At 39.1% G+C, this 19,999-nt stretch overlaps 1 pseudogene; it reads left to right on the forward strand.

The window, feature by feature from the left end:
• Nucleotides 1-289: 289 nt before the first annotated feature.
• Nucleotides 290-538, forward strand: LOC128775482 (60S ribosomal protein L39-like; annotated as a pseudogene).
• Nucleotides 539-19,999: the final 19,461 nt, after the last annotated feature.

The raw sequence follows: 19,999 nt of genomic DNA on the forward strand, positions 1-19,999 counted from the left end.
AACTAATCCAAGTCCCTTTTAATAACACTCTACCATTGCATTGGTAGTGCAAGCACTTCATAATAAGAAAATATTACTAATTTACCTCTCTTGTTCCCTGTATCATTGCTGTCATTAATTTCATTTCATTTATACATAAGATTATTTATATACACAGTATATATAATTAAATACATTGTTGCTACTACTTATCAAACAGACTGTAAGTTTTTAGATCAATTAAGAATAAGAAGAAATAAGCTCTCCTTTTCTCTGCCATGGTGATGTGTGTGGCTGACTGCTCCTTGCCATGTTTTCTCACAAGACTTTCAGGATCAAGCAATTCCTGGCCAAAAAATGAAAGCCGAATTTTCCCATTCCCCAGTGGGTTTGGATGAAAGCTGGTAATAAAATCAAGTACAAATCCAAGAAGAGACATTGGAGAAGAACCAAGAACCTGGGTCTCGAAGGAGTCACACGTGAGATGGAACGCATATTTATGCTGCATGAAGGTTACTTGCTCGTACCATATCACTCTGTAAACATCATTACTACTTGAACAATACACATGTTTTATTGGATGTGATTTTTCTGTCACTTTGTTTCTGCACCCATAAGTTGGTTAGTTGGTTCAATAATAAATATTTGTTTGGTTTTGGGAAAAAGTAAGAAAATTAAAAGTTTTTATTTTATTTTACCTTCACTTATTCATTCTCTGATGCTTTTTTTTTTTTTTTTTTTTTTGTGGATCCGAGTTTCAGGCCTAAATAATTTCTCTTTTCTCTGAAGAGCTTCTTTTAACATTTCTTTCAAAGTAGGTCTACTGGCTACAAATTCCATCAGTTTTTGTTTGTTTGAGACTGTCTTTATTTGTCCTTTACTTTTGTAGGATAATTTTGCGGACTACTGAATTCTAGGTTGCTGGGGATTTTTTTATTCTTCTAACCACTTTAAATATCTCACTCTACTCTTCTTGCCTGCATGTTTTTTGAGGAATAGTCAGATGTAATTCTTACCTTTTCTCCTCATAGGTAGTGTTTTTTCCTCTGGCTTCTTTCAAGTTTTTTTTCTTTGTTATTGAGTTTCTGCACTTTGAAGATGCCTAGGTTTGAGGTGAGGTTTTTTGGCATTTATCCTGTTTGGTGTTCACTGAGCTTACTGGACCTGTGGTTTAGTTTTTGACATTAATTTGCAGAAATTTTCAGTCATTATTGCTTAAAATATTTCTTTTGTCTCTCTTTCTTCTTCTGGTATTCCATTTACAGGTATTTTATACTTTTTGTAACTGACCATGCTTCTTGGATATTCAGGGTTTTTTTTTCAGTCTATTTTTTCTATACTTTTAAGTTTGGAGGTTCCTACTCTCATATCTTCAAGCTGAAGGATTCTTTCCTCAGCCATGTTCCATCTACTAATAAGATAATCAAAGGCATTCTTCGTTTCTGTTACAATGTTTTGACCTTCAGCATTTCTATTTGATTCTTTATTAGAATTTCCATCTCACTGCTTACATTATTCACCTGTTCTTGTATCTCGTCTGCTTTCTTTATTAGAGCCTTTAGATATTCATCATGGTTTTTATGTATTCTTGGTCTGATAATTTCAACATTCCTGTCATATCAGAATCTAGTCTTAATGCTTACTTAATCCCTTCAAACTGTGTTTTTTGCCTTTTAGAATACCCTGTAATTTTTTGTTAAAAGTGAGACATGATGTAGCAGGAAAAAGGAACTCTGGTCAAGAGATCTTCAGTTATGTAGTGTAATGTGGGAGTGGGGGGAGGCAAGGATTCTGTAATCTTATAATTAGGTCTCTGTCTTTTGGTATTGTGAACTTCACTAGTGCTTCTCAGCTTTCTGTCCTCTCTCTCAAGTGGAACACGATGGCTGGAATACACTGGAATTGGATATTTCTTTTCCCCAGGTAAGTCAGGCTCTGGTAAAATAGTTTGTCCTGACGGTAGGCCTTGGTAAGAAAAACAGAATGCGCTGGTATTTTTTTCAAAATGCTTAATTTCCCCCCACTGTCTGCTGGAAGCAGGAGGGAACTTTTACTTATCTTTATTATGAGTACCTGTTTGAGCTCCTGGAGGTAAAACTCATGAAAGTGTTGGTCCCTCTCCTCTGAAGACTGGGTCTTAGAATTTTCATCTCTCAGGCTTATCCACACTGAGCCTCTAGAAATCCATCAATTACAGTGCAAATTTTCCTACCCCAGTACTGGTTCCAGGGGTTTCTGCTTGGTGGTTTCTACTCAGTAAGTTGTGATTCTCTGTATCCACCTGTCTGTTTCTACACCTCTCTGTATCCACCTGTCTGTTTCTACACCTTCAGCAGCTTGCCCTGTGACCTTACTTCTCTGACATATTTAAAACGAGTTATTGTTTTTTCAGTTTGCTCAACTTTTTACTTGTTGTTAGGTTGGAGTCGTGACTTCTAAGCTTCTTATGTGCCAGATTTGAAACCAGGAGTCTTTGTAGCTCATTTTGAGTTTAAAAAAAAAAAAAAGGAGCTTTGCAGGTACAAGGAGTCAAATGCAAACTACATGTGACAAAAGAATCCATAGTTCTGAAAGACCACTTTAAGAAGAAAACCACTGAAACAACATGGAAAGTCAATGTTGCTCACCCAAGCTGCATTGCTCAGCCTAACAGTTGGTGTTTCATTATATTGGATTTTTTTCCCTTCTCCTGAACATGAAAAAAATAAATAAATAAACTTAGCACAAAAACAAACACTCAGATCAATGGAACAGAATAGAGAACCCAGAAATGGAACGCACAAACGTATGGCCAACTAATCTTTGACAAAGCAGGAAAGAATATCCAATGGAATAAAGACAGCCTCTTCAGCAAGTGGTGCTGGGAAAACTGGACAGCAACATACAGAAGAATGAACGTGGACCACTTTCTTACACCATACACAACTAAAAATGGATGAAAGACATAAATGTAAGACAGGAAGCCATCAAAGTCCTCGAGAAAAAAGCAGGCAAAAACCTCTTTGACTTTGGCCTCAGTACCTTACTCAACATGTCTCTGGAGGCAAGGGAAACAAAAGCAAAAATGAACTACTGGGACTTCATCAAAATAAAAAGCTTCTGCACAGTGAAGGAAACAATCAGCAAAACTAAAAGGCAACCACTGGAATGGGAGAAGATATTTGCAAATGACATATCACATAAAGGGTTAGTATCCAAAAATCTATAAAGAACTGATCAAACTCAACACCCAAAAAGCAGTGAAGAAATGGGCAAAAGACATGAAGAGACACTTCTCCAAAGAAGACTTCCAGATGGCAAAACTGACATATGAAAAAATGCTCAACACCACTCATCATCAGGGAAATACAAATCAAAATCACAATGAGATACCACCTCACACCTGTCAGAATGGTTAACATTAACAACTCAGGCAACAACAGATGTTGGCGAGGATGCGGAGAAAGAGGATCTCTTTTGCACTGCTGGTGGGAATGCAAACTTGTGCAGCCCCTCTGGAAAACAGTATGGAGGTTCCTCAAAAACTTAAAACTAGAACTACCCTTTGACCCAGGAAATTCACTGCTAGGTATTTATCCAAGGGATACAGGTATGCTGTTTTGAAGGGGCACATGCACCCCAATGTTTATAGCATCACTATCAACAATAGCCAAAGTATGAAAAGAGCCCAAATATCCATCGATGGATGAATGAATGGATAAACAAGATGTGGTATATACATGTACAATGGAGTATTACTCAGCAATCAAAAAGAATGAAATCTTGCCATTTGCAACTATGTGGATGGAACTAGACAGTATTATGCTAAGTGAAATTAGTCAGAGAAAGATAAATATCATATGATTTCACTCATACGAGGACTTTAAGACACAGAACAGATGAACGTAAGGGAAGGGAAGCAAAAATAATATAAAAACGGGGGGAGGGGGGGCGCGCCTGTGTGGCTCAGTCGGTTAAGCGTCCAACTTCGGCTCAGGTCATGATCTTGCGGTCCATGAGTTCAAGCCCCGTTTCGGGCTCTGTGCTGACAGCTCAGAGCCTAGAGCCTGTTTCAGATTCTGTGTCTCCCTCTTTTTCTGACCCTCCCCTGTTCATGCTCTCTCTCTGTCTCAAAAATAAATAAACGTTAAAAAAAATTAAAAAAAAAACAGGGAGGGGGACAAAACATAAGAGACTCTTAAATATGGAGAACAAACAAAGGGTTGCTGGAGGGGTTGTGGGAGAGGAGTGGGCTAAATGGGTAAGGGGCATTAAGGAATCCACTCCTGAAATCATTGTTGCACTTTTTGCTAACTTGTACGTAAATTAAAAAATAAATAATTTTTTTAAAAACTATTTTGGTCACAGACTTCCTACTTTTAGCTAATTTTTTAAACTTTTTTTTTTATTATTGAGAGACAGAGCATGAGCATGGTAGGGGCAGAGAGAGGGGAGAGACACAGAATCTGAGGCAGGCTCCAGGCTCTGAGCTGTCAGCACAGAGCCCCATGTGGGGCTTGAACTCACAAACTGCAAGATCACGACTTGAGCCGAAGTCGGACACAACTGACTGAGCCACCCAGGTGCCCCTAGCTAATTGTTTTTATATGCAAGTTGTGAGTTGGGTTTTACACGTCTCAGTCTATGCCATCTGACCTCACTCACTCCCATCTGACACACACTTGTTTCATTTATTTCTCAGCCCTTTTACTTTGTTCTTCCTCTTTATGAGAAAAAAACTAAAGCTTACAACAAATACATTTCCTTCCAGTAACCAGGGACTTTCCAGGTCTGGGAAATTGTTATGTATTAGAGTGAAAGGCTAATAAAACCCCCAGTGTAAATATTTTAGTAGTTTGCTAAATAAAGAACCTCAAATACTATGTGGAAGACAATTTAGAAAGAGGTTTAAAGGGTTTAATGTAAAAACCTGTTTGACCTGTTAAAACAGGTGTGGACAACCAATTCCTTATTAAAAGATACAATAAAAAAAAAAAAAAACAACCCTGTAAATTCAGGACAAATATATTAGGGCATGAGAATTCCGTATCAATAGGTTGGGAACTATATGGAGTTTCCAGTGTGTAGACCCGAAGAAACGCAAGTCATTATTTGTCAGTTGAAAGGGAATTGAGGAAGGAGGTGGTGCCTGGGTGGCTCAGTCAGTTGAGCGTCTGACTCTTGATTTTGGCTCAGTTGAGCGTCTGACTCTTGATTTTGGCTCAGGTCATGATCCCAGGGTTGTGAGATCCAGCCCCTTGTCAGGCTATGCACTGAGCATGGAGACTGCTTAAGATTCCCTCTCTCTGTGTGTCTGTCTCCCCCCTGCCTCTCTTTCTCACTTTCTCTTTAAAGAATTTTTTTAAAAAGAAAGAAAAGAAAGGAAATTAGGGGAATTAGAATCTATGTACTTTCTCATAGAAGTGAGAATTCTTAGCAGAAGTTTAGGGTTTATCCTTAATTTGTTATGGTAGGAATACTCGTTTTTTTAATAACTCAGTTTCTCTAGTTGTAAAATTATATAGTGCATTGGAAAAGGCAGTCAAAATTTTTGTTTAGGTGAATATGCTAATGCTGACCTTTAATTTCATGTAGCAAAATGAATAATGCAGCAATAATGCTGAATAGTAACCTGGATAAAAAATTAAGATACAATTTATATCCCCCATTCATCAAAGTACAAAATCTTCCAAATATTTGCAGGCTTCCAAACTTCCAAAATCAAAATAGAGATTGATCTTTAAGAATGGCCCCCTTGTGGATATTTGGTTCTATTGTAAGGATAACTGATTTTCCCAAAAAACACATGCCAACTACTAAATTGAACACAGAGTCACAAACCAACTTAAATGAAGCTCCAAGACTTTTTCCTCTTAAACCATTGTGAATATTGGAAATTAAGCTAAAAGATTTGGTATATCAATAACTCTTTAGCTGTATTCTCTCCCATTCACCTAGACATTGATGGAATAATAGCGATGATCAGGAATGATAGATGTGCTGATAAATGAAACTAAAACTGAATTGTATTTTGATTGACAAGTATTGGTATGAATGCTTTAAAAATGTAGAAATTCACCTTGCAATTAACTCTTGTGAAATTAAAATTGTAATTTACTAAAAACTTTAATATAAAGAAATAAGCTTTCTCTGTTTTCTTAAACAACAAGAAAAACTCCATACAGATAGTAGAATGGTGGTTTCTAGGGGCTGATATATAATCCCAGACATTATATAACTTTAGCTGTATATATCTCTAAAAGACAAGGCTTTTCTCTCTTATTCCCCCTCTTTTCTGTAACTTATCCACAGTGCCATAAAAAAAGTCCTTAATATCTTTAAATATCCACTCAATATACAAGTGTCACTGTCTCATTTTTTTTTAACAAATAGAGATGGCCTTTGTTTTGCACAGTAGTATGGAACTATAAAAGTGACCATGCAAAGATAATATAAATAGTTAAGGGGGAAAATTATAATAGTTCCACAACCTTTAAATATGTTAAACAATTAAACACTTAAAACTCCCTTACTGTAGGTTATACATATATAAGAAAATGAAAAACCTAGTAAAACATATTTATTTAGTACGCTGTAGTTTAAAACATTAGGAACATTGAGAATTAAAGTGTTTTATTTCTTGGTAAAATACTTATCAAGACGAATTTGAGCAGTGCTTGTCTTCTGATCAAGAAACTTACTATGTGAAGACAGCGTCTCTTCTGTTTCTTGGCAACTCCTTCCTAGGTTTGGATTGGCTTCTGACATTTTATCCTTGGTGGCTCCAACGTTATGAAATATCTCCAAGATTTGTTTAATGTCAAGATTTTTGCTGATGTCACTTTCTTGGGCCGTCTTGTCTTTTTGTGACAACCACCTTCCCCATTTATGTCCCTGTTTGCCTTCACTCATTTCTTCTGGCCGCATAGCTGCAGTCTCTTGAGTGGCTGCAGTGTCACCATGCCCACGGTCGGCTCTCACTTCTGTAACTCCACTCAAATTCGATTGAATTTCACTTCCAGCATTATCACTTTTTAACCTCTGCTTCATTTTCACCTCTGTTGGCCATCTTTGGAGTCTCCATTTTTGTAAACTATCATGTGGGTTTATCACTGAGAGACAAGGAGACAACATAACCACACACTCCACACACTTTGTTGTTTGTGCATGTACTGAGTAACAATTGCACAGTGACCAATCACCCACAGCCTGAAATAAATGGTCACTGAGCATGGTGCAAACCTATTATTTATATAGTGATTTATGGACTGAAAAGCTAGTAGTGACGTTTATACTTCATGCAGTAATTCACCGTGGATAATACTGTGGTAACTGAAATCTGAACCATGTTGCTGAGGGACTGTATTATTTAACCAAATTGTGGTAACAGAAATTCGTTCATATCTGAACAGTTCAAAACATAGACTACCTGTAGTTTGTTTGAATCAAATCCAATTAAGGTTTATACATTGTGATTGGTTCATATATCTCTTAAGTCCCTTTATGGAGTCTCCCTCTATTTTCTTTTTTCCATGCAACTTACTGGTTGAAGAATGGGGTTGTCTATCCTTTGCAATTTTCCACAGTCTGTATTTTGCTATTTTCATCTCCATGGTTTTGTTTAACAAGTTTGTCCTATTTCTTATAAACTGTAAGATCCAAAGGCTTCTTCTAGTTAGCCCCTGAGTTTTTTTTTTTTGACACACCCTAATAGGTTTCGACAGTTTCCTTGAATTTTTGTATGAGAAGGTATTCTAAGCTGAATCATATATATTCTAAGCTTACTTTCAGACATGGACTTAACCATTTCTGCAAGGAGCCCTTGTTCTTTTCAGTGGGAACTGGTATTTGAAGACCAAAATCTGGTCACTAGAGTTGCTCATTACTATTGAATTGGTCCTTGGATTAGTCTTTTCAATGGATTGACCTAAGAAATAAATAAAATATATAGTGGATTTGAACTGAGCAAAGAGATACAACTCTGTATATGTCTATTTCTATGTCTATATCTTTACCTATTTATATATTTGCTATCATGAAAATATTTTTTAAGTTTATACTATTAATTCTAATTCAAATTCAGTACTTTGGAGTTTTGCTTACCCTCTTCTATCTTCTATCTCTATTTTCTTTCTTCCATGCCAAGAATCCCACCTCTCAACAACCCCAACAATGATAAGAATTCAGATATTATATATTCACTTGTTCTGTCCCATTCCAGTTTCAAAATAATACTACAACACAATACCAACACTATGATTACTGAAGAATATTTAATTTCCTTTTTCTTATTTTCCCTCAAGTTATTTTCATCTTTAGGGTATATTCTACCAGAGAGATGCAGGCAAATTACTATGCTTTCAAATCACTTGGAAGAATCCCTCTCTGTGTGATTGTGCTACCAACTGGAGACATATTTAGATCTGTTTATTTTATTTTTTCTTAGCCATCTCTCCCCCTGGTTCTCTCTGATAAACTAGCTGGCCAAATGGTTTAGTTTCTTGTGCTTGTTGTTCTCTTGTAGTTACCAGCCTACTCTCAATTGCTTACCACCTGATTCTCCCTTGTTTCTGAGAGTGTCTTCAGGCTTGAGCTTCCCACACTCTGTCCCAAATAAAGGCAGTTTGGGGGTGGGGGGTGGGGAGAGTTCTCTGTCCTTATGGTGTGACTTTCTACCTGGTCAAAATCTGTGATCCACTACTCTGGAGCTGGGAGCAAGTACAGTTTCCACTTCTCTTGGAGCTACGCCCCAGCTTTATAGCAAAGTGTTGACTGAGGGTAGTAGAACCTGGTCTTCTAAGCTTGCCTCTCCTGGTATAGAACTTCCATGCTATGAATGAGCTGGAGTGAGGGCAATATTCTTGGCCTGCCATACCTGGATTGAGCCTCTGCCTGACAATGGAGAGTGGGTGGGGGAAGGGAGCCCCTCACCTCCCTATTTCACTCATCTGGAGTGAGCCTTTGCAACACAGAGCTGTGGAATGAGGGGATGAGAAATGCCATTTGCCCACACCTCCAGGGAAACACTCTGGTCCTAGACCATGACCTTTAAGGAGATGGAACCCCACCTTCTTGGCCACAGCAACTGGAGTAGAGCTTCTGTCACACAGCTAGGGGAGGGAAGAGGGAGCAAACTGTGGCTAAAGTGCCATAGACTTCTGTTGTTCTAAGATTTACTATATTTTCTTGAACAAATACTTGTTCATTTGCTGTGTCCCATTAGGACAATTTCCAGAGAGTTTCAATGGTTGTTTGATAATTTTACCAGTAATGTTTTTTCCCCCACTGGAAAGCAGATCTACAGAGCTCTTCACTTTGGTGTTCTAGAAGTTGTCATTCAGTTTAACACTAATCCCTCTAGTTTTCAATTTTTTCTGATCTTTTACCTCCTGAGTAACTCTTTGAATCTGGTTTTTTTCCCCACTAACTATGTGCCAGTTGCTTTTTATATGTAATTCTCATTTTGTTTCTTACACAGTCTGAGGAGTTTCTAGGAACTGTCAGCCTCAGAGAGGTTACAGGTCTTTCCAGAAATCACATCTCACTCCTGGATTTTGAGACCCTGGAAAATTTAGATTCATTTCTAATCTGAGGAATGTCATCTGAGTTCACAACACAGACTCAGAGAATCACTGCCTAGTCATGCTTTCCTCTTTAGAGAACCTACTAGCCCTTCTCTACCCTCACAGAGTCTTAAACATCAGAAAATCTCAGAAAACCAGAATGCTCACAGCACATTCAAGCTCATGTTTTCCAGCACTACCAAGAATCACGTTTGTGGCTCTGTAATTAGTTTTTAATAGTCTTTGCTAATGTTTGAGTGGTTCCTTTTAACATATTCCAAAGTCTACAAAGGTGTAATAAATAACAAAGGGTTTGGATTAACTTGTATCCATAGTTTCTCAGTCTGTATGGTAGGATGTTATAGGTTACCACAAGACTTCTCAGAGCCTATAATATGCAAAGGTGCATTTTTGATTCTGTAAGAGCGGAATATCATATGAAATGTTTCCCAGTATATATATCCCATGCAACCCTAATTCCATGTGCCACTTACACTCTGTGTTTTGGGGAGGGTTGGTCTAGAACTTTTATTCGGCAAGGAAAATCCTTACCACTGGCTGGAAAACATTTGCATATCAACCATCCTGATTCCCACTGATGCTTAATCTGCATTCCCATCTGGAGAATTCTGAAACAATCCCATAGGTTACCTGTTGATCCTTGGAAGAAATTCAGAAAAACACTTTGGGACAGGTGATTAAATTTGCTAAGGCAAGAACACACTTGTATTCTCCAATGTCCAGCATGGTGCCTTGTACATAATAGGAGCTTAATAAAGACTTGTATACTATCAATAAGTACTAAATCAATGCACAATTTGGAGTCAAGCTTTCCAAAAAAGGAAAATTACCTCTGTCCTCACTACTGAGGAGGGATTTATTTTGAGGAAAGGAAGAATGGAAGAACCTCAGCTGCACTGTGGGATCTCCAGGAGGGGGTGCCTGGAGGATATGGCCAGGATTGCAGGAAATGCTATCCCACTAAGAACTCCTCAACTCAATCCCTGGAAAGATACTGGAAGTTACTCCACAGAGATATTAATCAACCTGAAAGAACTAGACCAGTGGTTTTGAAGCATGGTCCTGAGGTCTACAGCATCTAGCCATCTAAACCTAGGAGTTTAGAAAAGTAAACTCAAGCGCCCCTCCCCTAACTACTGAATTAGAATCATTTGGATTTGCTCAGGAAACTGTTTTAACAAACCCTCCAGGTGATTACTATTCACATTCAAGTTTTAAAAAGCCACTAACCTAAACTATCCTTTTGAAGTCAAAGTGATTCCTAGGGACTGTATATTTGTGTCCATTGGCCTGCCCTCACCAAATTCATATGTTAAAGCCCTAATACTAAGGTGATGCTATCAGGAGGTGGAGCCGTTAGGAGGAAATTAGGTCATGGGGGTGGAGCCTTCAAATGAAATTAGTGCCCTTATAAGAGATCCCAGAATGCTCTCTGGTCCTTTTTCCACAAGGACGCAATGAGAAGGTTGGTGTGAACTAGGAAGACAGCTCTCGCCGGACACCAGATCTGCTGGCACCTTAATCTTAGACTTCCAGCCTCCAGAAATGTGAGAAAGAATTCTGTTGTTTAAGTCACCTAGTCGGTGGTGTTTTATTATGTGGCTAAACTAAGATAGTGATAATCATCAGAGCAGTCATTGTGAAATCTGGATGCATATTTTGAAAATCTAGAGAACTTGAGAAAACATGGGAACAAAGCCCCATCTCAACCCAATCAAAGAAGAATCTTGGGACAATGGGGTTAGGTTACTGATCACTTAAAGTGCTCTCCAGGTAATTCTAATGTACCACCAGCTAAGAATCATTGACCTGGTAGATTGGGCTTTCAAAGTGGGATAAAGGAGCAGTGATGCTCAGGAAACTAGTGGAGCACAGCAGCAGGTTGAACAGATAGACTGAAGTTTGTCAACCGAGGATAACAACAGTAGAGTGGTGCCTGACACCTGAGGGTACTGTAGCGGCACTTATGTAAAAAAATTGGTGGTGACATCAAGTGAGAATTCTTAACCAGATATTCAACAGGTTGAGTGCCATCTATGTGTTCTAGGTGCTAGAGATATAGCAGCAAACCAAAAAGGTAAAGTTCTCAGTCTCATGGGGCTTATGTTCTAGTGGGCAGAGACAGAAAATCCATGGTTAAACTTTGTAATATAACAGATGGTAATTAAGGAGGAAAATAAGGCAGAGAATTAGAGTGATATTTTTACATTCCATAGGCAGAAAAGCCCTCATCGGTAAGGTGACAATTAAACAGAGGCCTGAATGAAGTGAGGAAGTAAGTTATACGGGTATGCTGAAGAAGAGTATTTGAGGCAGATGCAAGAACAAAAGCAAAGGCAGAATCACAGTTGGTACATTGGAGGAATAGGACAGAGACACTGTGTCCAGATTAGAGAGGAAGATAGAATCACAGGGATAAAGAAAGGTGGAAGTTTGGGGAAGATAATATGGGCTTCTGTAGCAACACTAGCTTTTACTCCAAGTAATAAGGGAAACCATTAAGGTGTTTTGAGTGAGAAATAAAGTGATTAGAGTTATATTCTACAGGGTCACTCTGCTGCTGTGTTGAGACTAGACTGAAAGAGGGAGAGTGTAAGCACAGAGACCAGTTAGGAATCTATTGCAATATTCCCAGGGAGAGACCAGCAGGTCAGACCAAGGGGCAACAGTGGTGTAGCTGAGAGGTGGTTGGATTCTGCACATATGTATCTTAAAGATAGAAGCAACAAAATTTGATGATGAATTGGATATATGATGAGAAAGAAGAAGACTCAAGGAAGGTGCTAAGACTTTTGGTCTTAGAAGCTTTAAGGATGAAATTGTTATTTTTGGAGATTGGGAAAACTGAAGGAAAAGCTGGAGGGGGGGAGGTACAGGATCCAGAACCTGTTTTAGACATGTTGAGATATCCAAGTGGAATGTTAAATGAACAGTTGAATATATATGTGTCTGAAGTTGAGGAGAGAGGTCCAGAGTAAAGACAGAAATATAAAAATCACCACGGGGTGCCTGGGTGGCTCAGTCAGTTAAGCTGCTGACTTCAGCTCAGGTCACGATCTCACAGCTTGTGAGTTCCAGCCCTGCATCCGGCTCTGTGCTGACAACTCAGAGCCTGGAGCCTGCTTCAGATTCTGTGTCTCCCTCTCTCTCTGCCCCTCCCCCCTCCCCTGCTTTCTCTCTCTCTCTCTCTCTCTCTCTCAAAAATAAATAAACATTAAAAAAAATTTTTAAATCACCAAAATGTGGGTTATGTTTCACGCCGTAAGAGTGAACTACATCATTGCTACTTCCAGTATTGACAGCATCTAAGAGCTTGTTAGAAATGCAGACTCTCATACCCTGCCCCAGGACTATTGAACTGTTGGCACTTCATCATGATCCCCAGGTGATCTGTAGGCACTTTCAAGTTTGAGGATTCTTTCAGATGAGATGACCTAGGGTTTGAATGAAAATAGAAAAGAGGATGAGAGCCTTAGATTAACTTTGGAGGCCATGGAAAAGAGATGAAGACTGAGATAATATGGGGAAGGAGGATCCAGAAAGAAAAGTGTTCAAATCCAAGTTCTGAATGTATTTAAGAAGGAGAGAGTGATCACCTTAGTCAAATGTTGCAGGTCAGTTAAGATGAAGAAAGAGAACTATCCACTGGATTTAGCATTACAAATGCCATTGGTGACTTCTACCAGAGCATTTTAGTGGGATTCAAGAGACTGAGAAAAGAGAAAGTAGAGACTGTGAGTATAGACTTTTATGAGTTTTGCTTGGAGGAAAGGAGAGAAATGGGTAGCAAGCAGATAAGAAAATGAGTCAAATTTTTTTTGTTTTTTTCTTTTTTTTGAGAGAGAGAGAGAGCATGAGTACAAGTGAGTGCAGGGGAGGGGTGGGAGGTAGGGGAGAGACAGAGAGCGAGAGCGAGTGGGCAAGTGAGAGAGAGAGAGAGAGAGAGAGAGAATCTTAAGCAAGCTCCATGCTCAGAGCAGAATCAAATGTGGGGCTTGATCCCATGGCCCTGGGATCATGACCTGAGCTGAAATCAAGAGTCAGATGCTCAGGGGCGCCTGGGTGGCTCAGTCGGTTGGGCCGCCGACTTTGGCTCAGGTCATGATCTCGCGGTCCCTGAGTTCGAGCCCTGCGTCAGGCTCTGTGCTGACAGCTCAGAGCCTGGAGCCTGTTTCAGATTCTGTGTCTCCCTCTCGCTGACCCTCCCCTGTTCATGCTCCGTCTCTCTCTGTCTCAAAAATAAATAAAACGTTAAAAAAAATTAAAAAAAAAAGAGTCAGATGCTCAACCAACTGAGCCACCCAGATACCCCAAGTGTTTTTTTTTAGTTTTTAAGAGGAGAGAGATAACATTCTATTAAAGCAGAAGGGGAGTTGGTAGAGCTGGGGGGTAGTCAATAGTTCTCCCAGAATACCTTGAGTAGGTGAAAGGAAAGGGACAGGACATAAGAAGAGGGGTCCTCTTCAGTGAATGTCACTTCATGAATGTCATTCGTAGGAACAGGGAAAAAAAGGTTGATAGATGTAGGGGTGGGAAATTATGAAAGTTTTCTCTTGATTGACTCAATTTTTATCAATTAAATAGGAAGAAAGCCAGAAGTTGAGCATGAGAATAGGAAAGGAAATATTGGGGATTTAAGGAGAAGGAAGTGTGAACTGTTATCTAAAACAGTTTTCCTGATCTTTTAAAGTCATAGCACACATTTAAAAAGGAATATTTGCATGACACACTTGGGTAATTAGAAGGGCATTTAGAGCCTGGAGAAGTTTATTGGGATGGGAGGTCACTGGCTCAGACCTTTTGATTGCCACAGGTCCTGCCTAGATGCACAGATGGCTAAAGAAAGTAGTATCTTCTAATATCCTGGTTCTGTTTCGCACATGGCTTTGTAGTAAGATGTGGGAATGAGTGGACTAGAGAAAAGAAAAAGAAAAAAGGTAACCAGGTATCATAAAAGGATCCATTTACAGTAGAGCTCATGAATTTTAAGAGAGACTGGTAAAGATGACTATTTTGTAACCATCTTCAGCTATACAGATAGGTAGAGAACCAGATTTAACTAGGTTTGGGGTTATGCCAAGAAATTACACTGGGAAGAGAGGAAGGATGAGGGAGTTGAAGAGTATACAGAGAAACGTAATTTTGGATCAGGTAATCTAAACTAAGTGAGGAGAGGAATTAGGATGAGTGAGAAATATTGAAAAGATGGGTGGTCAAAGGTCTGTGAGTTTTGTGGGGTCTCAATGTTTTTGGAGTTGGGATACCACAGAGAAGGAAGCTGATGGGATAATAGAATGCCTGAAATTGAGATTATGGGGGAGATACAGATATTGGTAATGATAAAGCCAAGGTACTGCATGGGAGTATGTAGCTGAGGTAAGGTGAAGGAAAAGGGGTTGCCAAACTGAGATGTCAGTGTATCAGGAATAATTTACATTGATATTAAAGTCACCAAAACTGATACCAGATGAGGGTAATCATGAACCTGGAGATAAAATCTTCAACAAATAAGGGAGAGTAACCATAAAGAAATATGTACTATAGAAAGAGCTGGTGTAATGTGGTGGTAAAGTCTGATGTCAGAACTTCAGAGAAGAGCATTTGTGGAGGAAGGAGAGACATTTGGGTGGATGGGACAATGCTTAATCGACTGGGCCACCTAGGTGCCCTAGATGGGACAATGTGTTGAAGAAGACATTATCCTCCACCTCCAGGTCTGGTAGCACAATATGCGTGGAAAACATTCCACTTGAAAGGGCCCCAGAAAACACAGTGTGTTCATAAGGAGTCAGGTTTTCATTCAAACAATGTCATGAGAGAAACAGCTGGCCAAGATGAAAGGGCCAAGATTTTAAAGGTAAATCTAAAGGATTGGAGGGAATTGGGGGGTTTGCACGATCTGAGAGATGGGATCAGATTGGGGGGTAAGTGGAGTCCTGGGGGAAGAGAGTTCAGGTGACAAAGTGGTGGGTTTCTTGTCTTGTCTAATCCTCTGCCTTAAAATAATTTATTCTAGAGAAGTGATTATCGATTTTCTTCAAGACTTTCTCTTTAAATTTGTATTTATTTTGAGAGCGAGAGTGAGCAAGCATGAGTGGGGGAAGGGCAGATACAGAGGGAGAGAGAGAATCCCAAGCAGGCTCTGAGCCGTCAACATGGAGCCTGACAGAGGGCTCAGTCCCACAAACTGTGAGATCATGACCTGAGCTGAAACCAAGAGTCAGACGCTTAACCAACTGAGCCATTCAGGAACCCAAGACTTTCCCCTTAAAACCCCTTTGAGTCTCCTTTTTGATTTGAACACTGATCCGAATCTTAAGTAACTCTGGTTCCATCTTAATCTTACATATCAGGACATGAGCCTTTGCTATGAAAGTGAGGGTGTATATGAATATGTGTGTGTTGGGGTGGAAGTGGTTGTGTCCTGAATGCTCGTTAGACCTGATCTTTTTGAATCTCCATGGTGTTTCTATTTCCTGTGACCTGTGGAACTTTGGTTGTGACTCATCTTGACTAATGCTCTTTTCAAAAACACTGTGCATTGGAGAACAGTTAGAAAATTCTAGGAGTCTGTCCAAGTTCTAATTGAGATTCAGTTCCCCACCCTCACAGCCTTTTATTAGGCAACCTTTCTGAGCACTTGTTTTCCAAGTTACCAGATTACTCATTTCAGAGTTCAAGTACCTAGATACTACCTACTTCCATGCCCACAATAAAAGGCAAACAAGTCAGCCTCTAGGATAAGGTCTGGCATGTGGGGTGGTCCATCTTTGTTGTGAACTTACAGGGAAGAGGGGAGGAGAGAAGCCAGCTTTCCAGCAGGCAGTTGAATAACCCCGGTGGGATCCCATCTCACATCTTGGCAGTTGTATTAGTTGGGCTCTTCAAGGTCACAGGAAGTTCTATACACATCATCTTAGTGGTGAGATTTTATTGCCAGTATATTGTGAGGTAGGATGGGAATTTCTCATCAGCTTTACAGTTCCTCCTGGTTTCAGAGCTGGAGTGGTAATGATGCACAACATACTTCTTTCCTACCACCAAATGGCAGAGAGGCAATGTGTTTCCTCTTTGTTCTCCTCACACGACAGAGTGATTGAGTCAGCTTTCAGCTTCTGACCTGGGGCTACCCAGCCAGAAATGGGTCCCAACAGTTCACCACTTTGATGGTCAGCTTCTCTAGCATCAGGGACTTGTAATCTGTGGCTTAGGGGATCCATGAACCTCCTCACTCCTGGAATCATATCCCTGAATGTAGGTGTGTCCATATGTGCTTTTTCTTGGGAGAGGATATGATCCCATTTCCAAAGGGGCCTGAATCCTTCAATTAACAGTGGCTAGTATAACAGATTTGGATGTTACTCATGGCCCATGACAGAGTAGGCAGAAATGAGTTCATTCAAATCACTACTCTCAAAGGGGATCCCTATCCTGGCAGTAACTAGAGGCTTCAGAGACTCCTCTGTAGATGGTCACATATTAAAATGTGAAGCAATTCTCTCAATTCCTCAAACTGATTTCTGATACCTCCTTCTGGTCTTTCCATTAGTCATGGAAATTTCCCCATTTGTCTACAAGTGCTTATACATAGCCCCCTGACTTAGTGACAGAATGAAGAAAATTTTTCCTGTATGGTTCTAAGACCAAATAAATTCCTTTCCAGCTGTTTAAATAGACTCTACATAATGATCTCAACAGTGGGTTCCATAGAGCTGTGCTTGGTTCTATTTTTCTCCTAAGTGATTGAGTTGAGTAAGTGAAAGGTATTCCAGGATTTTCACCTCCTAGAATGTTTAAATATAAGTCTCTCAAACTTTAGTAGCAAAGATTCTACAACTACATATACAAAAGAATTCCAGGCAACCCCAAAGGTTTTTCTGGCTCATGCCTTTATGCAGAGGTAAATTTTTAACTACCTCCAACAGTGTTTTCGGTATTTCCAGTGTTGAATCAGACCCAGTCAACAATAGTATCAAAAAAAATTTAATGAACAGCAATTCTACTGGTGTTCTTCAGTCACAAAGGTGGTGGGGGTGACATGAACTTGCTTTTTTAGTCCATTATTCTAAGTTAAATCCACTTACCTCTTAATGTAATCAATTACCTTCATGATTGTGGGTCTGCCTGGGCTTCAGAATAAAGAATTAGAGAAAATGGAAAGGAGATTTGAATGCTGTTTGGCTTTGGAGCAATGCAATATGTGGTTCATTCATGTCATTAACCTTGTAAGTGAATTAACCAGTAAACCTACCAAAGCTAACCAAAACTAGGAAACAAAATTTATTTCATCAAATTTTCAGTTCAGTGACAGTATAACAGTTTAGAGACCTGATAATGTGAATATATCATAAGCATCTTATAATTTTTAAAGACAAATCTGTTGAGAACAGGGATGATCACTATTCTATTAAATTCCGTTTCCATCAAAGGTTATTTTTAATTTTTGTAGAACTTTTCTCATGTGAAGATCAATGTAATTTATAAGAAATACATTTATCCTTTGGGAAGGCTAAACTCTTTTTAAAGAGAATGAAAATTCATTTCAGTCAAAAGGGCATTTAGGGCTCTCATTTGTATTTTCTGTACTTGTTTTGGAGGGTTATTCATAAATACCAAGTCTTTTATTACAAAATTCGATCCTTTAGGGTGAAAAAAAAAGCCAGTATTTCATTAATATCCTCTATAAAAACCTTGAATACAGTTCCTATATAAATATGTAATAGCTTCCAGGAAAGGCATTGAAAGCATGATGATTACATTTTACTTTGCTCTCTAGAGTTAGAAGGGGCTGGAACAATATTTAAATTGGAACAAGAAGAGACAATACTCCTATGAAAGAAAACAGACGAACACAACTGGCTGGCATTATGTTTATCTTCTCAGCATTTAAAATGTTTTTGGCTGTCTTTTAACCTTGCCTTTTACATCATTGTTCATTTGGTTTTCAGAGGGCTTGTTTCTTTTCATTTTATTTGAACAGACATCCTATTTGTTGGAAGAAGTTCCATTAAATTATCTTGTCAACTCCCACCAAACTTTCTTTTCATGACTCTTGCTGTCTAGGTTATAAAAACCCATGGCAAACACAACAGGCCCCAAAGGAATGTGTGTTGTATCTTCTGGAAACATTATTGCTCCTGTGAGATCTTTGCCTCTGGAACAGTAACTGGGAGAAGGTAGGTTGGCCTGCATAAAATCTCTCTTAATGGGTGGGTTTTTATTTAGAGCAGCCATGTAAAGCAGTGGTGCCTCAGGAACTGACTGATACCAAGCTGAGGAGTTGGTCAAATGTTATTAATAAATGTGAAATAAACAACTTGCCTGTAGGTACTTCTTGGATGATTTCCATCTAGTACTGTTGAGTACATGCTCCTAGAGTCCAAAAACTTTCCTCCTTTCTCCCTCAAAGACAAATAAGTTACTACTTTCTAGAATTGTGCAAAAAAAAAAATTTTTTTTGCTATGAAGACAAAAATAATAAAAACAGCTATGCCAACCATATCTTATTTCAGTGACCAGTTTTATTTCCCCTAATGGCCAGTTATGGTCAGTGTGACTGCCTTAGGTTAGCATGGCTAACAGCATGACTTGAGACCATCAGCTCTCTCTAGGCAGGCTGCTGTCTTTGGAATGCAGGCCCAGATGGATGGTGACACCTCTTCAGGCTTGCTTTAGTTGGAAAAGAGATCAAAGAAAATAATCTATTTTCTTGTGCTTTTTTTAATTAAAATAATACAGTAAATGGACAATTTATATTTAAAATAATGATACACAAGTTAGATTTTTAAAATATAAGGAAGTATCTTCTGGGTTTTATTTATTTATTATTAATTGTTTATTTTTCATTGAGGTATAGTTGGAACACAATGTTACATTAGTTTCTTTTTTTAAAAATATTTGTTTTAATGTTTGTTTATTTTTGAGAGAGAGAGAGAGAGAGAGAGAGACAGAGTGTGAGCGGGAGAGGGTCAGAGAGAGAAGGAGACATAATTTGAAGCAGGCTCCAGGCTCTGAGCTATCAGCGCAGAGCCTGATGAGGGGCTCAAACTCATTAACGGTGAGATCAGACCTGAGCCCAAGTTGGACGCTTAACCAACTGAGCCACCCAGGCGCCCCAACAATGTTACATTAGTTTCAGGTGTACAACATAGTGATGCAACACCTCCATATGTTATGCTGTGCTTACTATGAGTGTTGCTGCCATCTGTCACTCTGCAGTGCTATTACAGTACCACTGACTATATTCCCTATGCTGTACCTTTATCCACATGACTTATTCATTCCATAGTTGGAGGCCTTTATCTCCCACTCGCCTTCACCCATTGTGCCCGTTCCCTCCCCTCTGGCAACCATCAGTTCTCTGTATTAATAGGTCTATTTCTGCTTCCAGTTTGTTAATTTGTTTTGTTTCTTAGATTTCACATATAAGTGAAATCATATGGTATTTGTCTTTCTCT

Source organism: Panthera pardus, unplaced genomic scaffold (assembly GCF_024362965.1).
Source record: "Panthera pardus isolate Hobbes unplaced genomic scaffold, ASM2436296v1 HiC_scaffold_8, whole genome shotgun sequence".
Taxonomy (NCBI): Eukaryota; Metazoa; Chordata; class Mammalia; order Carnivora; family Felidae; genus Panthera; species Panthera pardus.